Source organism: Schistocerca gregaria, chromosome 7 (assembly GCF_023897955.1).
Source record: "Schistocerca gregaria isolate iqSchGreg1 chromosome 7, iqSchGreg1.2, whole genome shotgun sequence".
In the NCBI taxonomy this organism is placed as follows: Eukaryota; Metazoa; Arthropoda; class Insecta; order Orthoptera; family Acrididae; genus Schistocerca; species Schistocerca gregaria.
Window position 1 is genome coordinate 356,967,011 of NC_064926.1, and position 6,638 is coordinate 356,973,648.

General features: G+C 43.4%; 1 pseudogene; it reads left to right on the plus strand.

Moving 5' to 3' along the window:
- The first annotated feature begins 1,974 nt into the window (after positions 1–1,974).
- Positions 1,975–2,092, plus strand: LOC126282573 (5S ribosomal RNA; annotated as a pseudogene).
- The last annotated feature ends 4,546 nt before the right edge of the window (positions 2,093–6,638 follow it).

A 6,638-nucleotide genomic window follows, 5' to 3' on the forward strand; every position in this document is an offset into this window, starting at 1 on the left:
GGTTGGACGAGTCTTATTCTGCTTCTGGCCGGCTTAACGTCGCAAGAGTGAAACATGAGGATTTTCGGAGAAGATTTGGTGTTTCAGAAGTAATGGTTAATATTCAGTGATGTGACAGGAATGATCGCTCTAAACACAAAAGTGAACTAAACAGGGAAGGCATACCTTAAAAGTTATGAGCCTTTGTCCATTAGAAGAGTCGTGTTTCCAAAGTAGCGAAGATGAACACGTGCTCATGGCTCTTAAGGTATGCATTTTAGAGCCCATGTTTACTGGAATTTTTGTTTTGTTTTGGTCAGTACTACCACTTCATAAAATATGGAAAGCAAAGAGCTTGCAGGAGAAGAGATTTGTTTCACAGTGTGTGTGTGTGTGTGTGTGTGCGTGTGCATTCCTAGCGAGGAATTCGCATTGTCTTACGTCTTACACAATTTTCTTCTCGTACTATTATTATATTCGTAATAGCTCTTCCTTGAAACACTTCATTGCAACCCTCGACCGTTAATTTCATTTATTTATGAATCTAATACTAGCATATTCCGCCTTTCATCCAGTTTGAAGTGCATCTACATTTGACGAGATATTCACTGTAAAGAAATTTATTCCATGTAGTTCGAACCGTTCGAAACTATTCTTTTAAGTGTCCGTCGTATTTTATGATGATTGCCTAATCAATTTCAACCTACCACACATGCATAAATTTGCGATCAGAAGGACATGAAAATTAACGTTGTCTATTGCACGATCTTGACTCTCTCAAGACTTGTAACAATAGCACAACATGCTTTAAAAGTTTAATGCGATAGAAGTGCTGAGGCAGCTTTATTTCCCATTTAACTCCAAAATTCCCAAAATGATTTAACCTTTACTCCATTAGGTAAGGCTGCATCGTTATTTCTCGTCATTATAGATGGCGGGTATACTTCCAAGGAAAGAGAACTTTTCGAACGCACCGGGTGTATTGCTGGAACTTATTATGCTCCTAACGACTAGGCTGTAAAAGTAGTCGTTTTCCAATAATTACTCAGTTTGGGCCCTTGATGTTCTTACTTCGGCCCATCATTTGTGTACGTTACATGTGACTCATTTTCGACTACTGTGCCGTTTTATATAGTAGCTTTAATGACAACTATTTACCTTTTTTATGTCTAGTTGGTCTTCTTCGCATTCAAATTCTATACTTGAAAGTAGGAAATCTAGCTATTTCCATACATAAATGAAAGGGCTGTAAATGGTACACATTTTGCCCTTTAAAAATGTTAGCAGCTGACATCGACAGATCTTCCATCACTTTATAAGCTAAAGCATATAAACGTATTCGAAAGACTTCCTTGAAGGCTCTTAACAGTCTTCGCCTGTAAAGACTGCCTCGTTGATGTGACGATGAAGCCCAAGTTGCCCGCTCTTCCTAGCGCTGTGGCTACGCTCTTCACGGACCGATTGTAACAAATACATGTATTCCAGATCGACTGCTTCAGATAAAAATTGCTTTTAAAACAATAACATAAAGTTCTACATTATTGAAGTCGGCTTAGATGTAGTATAATAGTTCAGCCACTGCACAAAATTGCTCAAAATTATGTCTTTCCACATAAATATATTTTTAACTTGATCAGTTATCTTCGTGTGGTGTATCAAGGACTTGTAAAGGGGAGTGAGTGCATAATATACACCACGAATAGTTTCTGCGATTTACTTCAACGTTTTACACTATACACTAAGAAATATTGAGATGGACACAAGATACATAAACGGCAGTGTACAATGTACAAGTTTTCTATTAAAAGCGATAGCACGACGGAAAGATGCTGAGCTGTACTATGCTGTGACAATGTGAGGGTTAGTTTTCTTTCTCGCAGTCATTTATAACTACAATAACGTGTGTAAACCATTAGACAAATTGTCTTTTCGATTTTATTCTTTCTCTGCATATATAATTTTACACAAATATTGTGTAGACGATGTGCTGTTTCGGCCAACGGCCTTGCCGCAGTGGTAGCACTGGTTCCCGTCGGATCACCGAAGTTAAACGCTGTCCGTCTGGGCTAGCACTTCGATGGGTGACCACCCGGACTTCCGAGCGCTGTTGGCAATCGGGATGCACTTGGACCTTGTGAAGCAAACTGAGGGGGTACTTAATTGAGAAGTAGCGGTCTCGTAAATTGACATACGGTTGGGAGAGCGGTGTGCTGTCCATATGCCCCTCCATATCTGCACCCAGTGACGCTTGTGGGCTGAGGATGACACGGCGGCCGGCCGGTACCGTTGGTCCTTCCAAGGCCTGTTCGGACGATGTTTAGTTTTAGATGTGCTGTTTTGTCTTCTTCCGCGCAGTTCGCTTCACAGAAAATAGAAAAAATCTTACATGTGGCTCACTAGCTTGTGGTTAGATTACTGCTACGCAATGTGAATCGTCCAAAACTTTGAAATACCACCCATTCACAAATGAAAAGTACCCAAATTGAAACTACTAACGTCAAAGATCCAGCAGCTGGACACGTCTCCCTCATGCTCCATATAGTGTATAGCAACGATCCCCATCGATTTACCAGTTGAGTTTAGGTGACTTCAATTCCAAATCAAGGTTTCGTTTGCAATAACAATAAAGAAGGCTCAAGGCCAGAGAGAGTGGGAAACATTTGGATGGAGGTGGGTCGGGGGGGAGGGGGACAAATTTGGTTATTGTGGGGAGGAAGGAGATAATGGACCGAGAGTAGGTGATGCACAAAAAGAGGCCAGGAGGGTAGGCTGTAGGTCAAAGAGTGGGAGGAGCAAGAGATAGATAAACACAGGACGAAATATATCCAATTCCAGTAATATTTAGCAATCACTAAGGATTGCCGAGTTCGCTAGTTATTTATGAAGCCAGTGCCTCCAAAAACGTAAAAATGAATTGGTTAATCTACAACCATCGCTCGTAAGATACACTAAAGGCCATTAAAATTGCTACACCAAGAAGAAACGCAGATGATAAACGGGTATTCATTGGACAAATACGTTATACTAGAACTGACATGTGATTACATTTTCACGCAATTTGGGTGAACAGATTTTGGGTGAACAGATCCTGAGAAATCAGTACCCAGAGCAACCACCTTTGGCCGTAATAACGGGTTTGATACGCCTGGGCATTGAGTGTACAGGTACAGCTGCCCATGCACCTTCAACACGATACAACAGTTCATCAAAAGTGGTGACTGGCGTATTGTGACGAGCCAGTTGCTCGACCACCATTCACCAGACGTTTTCAATTGGTGAGAGATCTGGAGAATGTGCTGGGCAGAGCAACAGTCGAACCTTTTCTGTATCCAGAAAGGCCCATACAGGTCCTGCAATATGCGGTCGTGCTTTATCGTGCTGAAATGAAGGTTTCGCAGGGATCGAATGAAGGGTAGAGCCACAGGTCGTAACACATCTGAAATGTAACGTCCACTCTTCAAAGTGCCGTCAACGCGAACAAGAGGTGACCGAGACGTGTAACCAATGGCACCCCATACCATCACGCCGGGTGATACACCGTATGGCGATGACGAATACACGCTTCCAATTTGCGTTCACTGCGATGTCGCCAAACACGGATGCGACCATCATGGCCGGCCGGGGGGGCCGAGCGGTTCTATATGCTTCAGTCTGGAACCGCGCGACAGCTACGGTCGCAGGTTCGAATCCTGACTCGGGCATGGATATGTGTGATGTCCTTAGATTAGTTAGGTTTAAGTAGTTCTAAGTTCTAGGGGACCGATGACCTCAGATGTTAAGTCCCATAGTGCTAAGAGCCATTTGAACCATTTGACTATCATGATGCTGCAAACAAAACCTGCATTCATCCGAAAAAATGACGTTTCGTCATTCGTGCACCCAGGTTCGTCGTTGAGTACACCATAGCAGGGGAGTCAGCCTGTGACGCAGCGTCAAAGGATAACCGTAGCCATGGCCTCCGAGCTGATAGTCCATGCTGCTGCAAACGTAGTCGTACGGTTCGTGCATATGGTTGTCGTCTTGCAAACGTCCCCATCTGTTGACTCAGGAATCGAGACGTGGCAGCACGGTCAGTTACAGCCATGCGTATTAGATGCCTGTCATCTCGACTGCTAGTGATACGAGGCCGTCGGGACCCAGAACGGAGTTCCATACTACCCTCCCGAACCCACCTCTTCCATATTCTGCTAACAGTCATTGGATCTCGACCAACGCGAGCAGCAATGTCGCGATACGATAAACAGCAATCTCGGTAAGCTACAATCCGACCTTTATCAAAGTTGGAAACGTGATGGTGCGCAACTCTCCTCCTTACACGAGGCATCACAACAACGTTTTACCACGCAACGCCGGTCAACTGCTGTTTGTGTATGAGAAATCGGTTGGAATCCTTCCACATGTCAGCAGGCTGTAGGTGTTGCCACCGGCACCAGCCTTGTGTGAATGCTCTGAAAAGCTGATCATTCGCATATCACAGTATCTTATTCCTGTCGGTTAAATTTCGCGTCTGTAGCACGTCATCGTCGTGGTGCAGCAATTTTAATGACCAGTAGTGTATATCCGTCCGCAGAAGTTGTTGAATTGTGAAGTTAGTTACGGGGGTGTAACCATTCGCCTATTTAAATTAATCAAAAAAGGTTCTATTTCAGTAATATGCTTATTTTAAATTGGTACCTACGGAGAACACGGAGGTGGTACGTGGAGGATTTCTCACCATCTCCAGTATTTGCTCAATGTTTACAATGCCACGTTTACATCCACCTGTGCAGGATTCTGAGGAGGCTGTCAATCTTTGAGTGACTGAAGAAATAAAAAAAAATAAAGTCGCTTGCTGGACGCCGTACAAGAGGAGTGTCCATTCGGACCGCTGCGGTCGGGCTGTGGGTGAAGTGCAGTTAGCGGGACTCTGGCGGCGGAAGCACACGGCAGCACAGCCGCTGCCTCTACGCACTTTTACCACCCTCCGCTGGCGCCCAGCCGCTCTGATGAATATGCAAGCGCACCCTGCCCACCCCCACTGCCCACGGTGGAATCGCTGCCCGTGAATTGAATTTCACGTGGCAGCCGGTTGCCGTTTATGCGACCTTAGGGACTCGGCACAGACTTTCTGCTCTGTTTGTTATGCACAGCGGGCTGCGCCTGGCTGCTGCCTATGCTACCGTGCACGTAGAGCACCAGCTGCTAGTCCGTTAGTGATACTTGCTAATCGTTCGTGGAACTTCATTGCTGTCACTGCTGGTACACTCACTAAAAGATGTGTAGACACTGCGAGTGTATGTGTGCGTTTCACACATCTCTTCTGTTCCCATTATTGTCAAGTACAAAATGCTGCCTAGCTATCTTCACTAGCATCATTTCTACAAACAATATCTCCATCGCTGTCTTGTGTGTTTAACAATCATCATTTCATACCTTTTTTAAATTCTTTGAGTAGAGAAGGCTGTTTTTAGTAATGATTCATTGTACTCAGAGAGTTTTCAGCCCAACACCCGGTTATTATAATTGAAGCGCATCTACTCACAGAGGTCCAGTGTGGGCTGCAATTATCATATGCCAGCAAAACTTGAAAGTTATTCTAAAACGTCACGTCATTTATTCCCCACTACGTGGTCTATTATCCATAGACGTTAGTCGCAAACATTGAAACAACCTGTGTAACAACATTTCGTAGTGTCACGTTAAACCGAAATAGTCATTATAGACGTTACCGCTAAACTTGTGGCGCAGGTGACTAACAGTAATACTGTTTCAACATCTTGCTATTCTGCAGAGATTAAATGCGTTGTACTGCTGTACGACACATCGGATCCTCTCAACAATGTCCAAACCCTATTGAAGGAGAGGATGCCCAACGTGAGAATAAATTCTTTGAATACGAAACTTAATTACAACACGCTGTTTCTCGTGCGACGAAATAATTACCTTACACACAGTTATATTCAGTGGTACAATTCGGAGCACTCTAGCGGCAGAGGGTTGCAAATACTTACCTATGAAGACTAAAGATGTATAATGTCAGTAACGTTTGTTCTATTTCAAAAGCTATAAGAGTTTCCACATAAAAATTACTTTTCAGCACGCCCTCGCACTTAGGTGAAACCATTCAGGAAAGTGGTCTAGAAAATTTGCTTACGAAATTCACCGTCACAAAGTGGAAACATTTTTCGCGTTTACAAAAAGGCATCTACAACAGAAAATGAATTTCAGAATACGCCAAACTGTGACCTGTAACACAGTCACAAAATTCGTGCCTTTATGGTGGTGAAAATCTCATTTTAAACTATAAGTTAGTTTTAGGTCGAAATTTTACTGAAGAAGGAACATACAGACTATGAAGAAATAAAGAAACTGTAAAGTCTATCAGCATATATTCGGATATGAAAAAAATTCAGCACAAAGCTCCCTGGACATGTTGAACCAATGAAACCAACGAGATTAGAATGACAGGTTACGGACACAGAAAAAATTTCGGCACAAAATTCTCAACAGGAAGAAAGACCCAGGAAAACCGAAACAGCTTGGTCTGACCAGCCCACAAAGAGACCAGTCTGAGAGAATGGAAGTAAAGGAGGCACAAAGAAAATCTGAAATGAAACCATGAGAACACCCCCTTTGTACATCAAATGGTACAGTACGGGCCAAAGATCTCATGAAGCTGT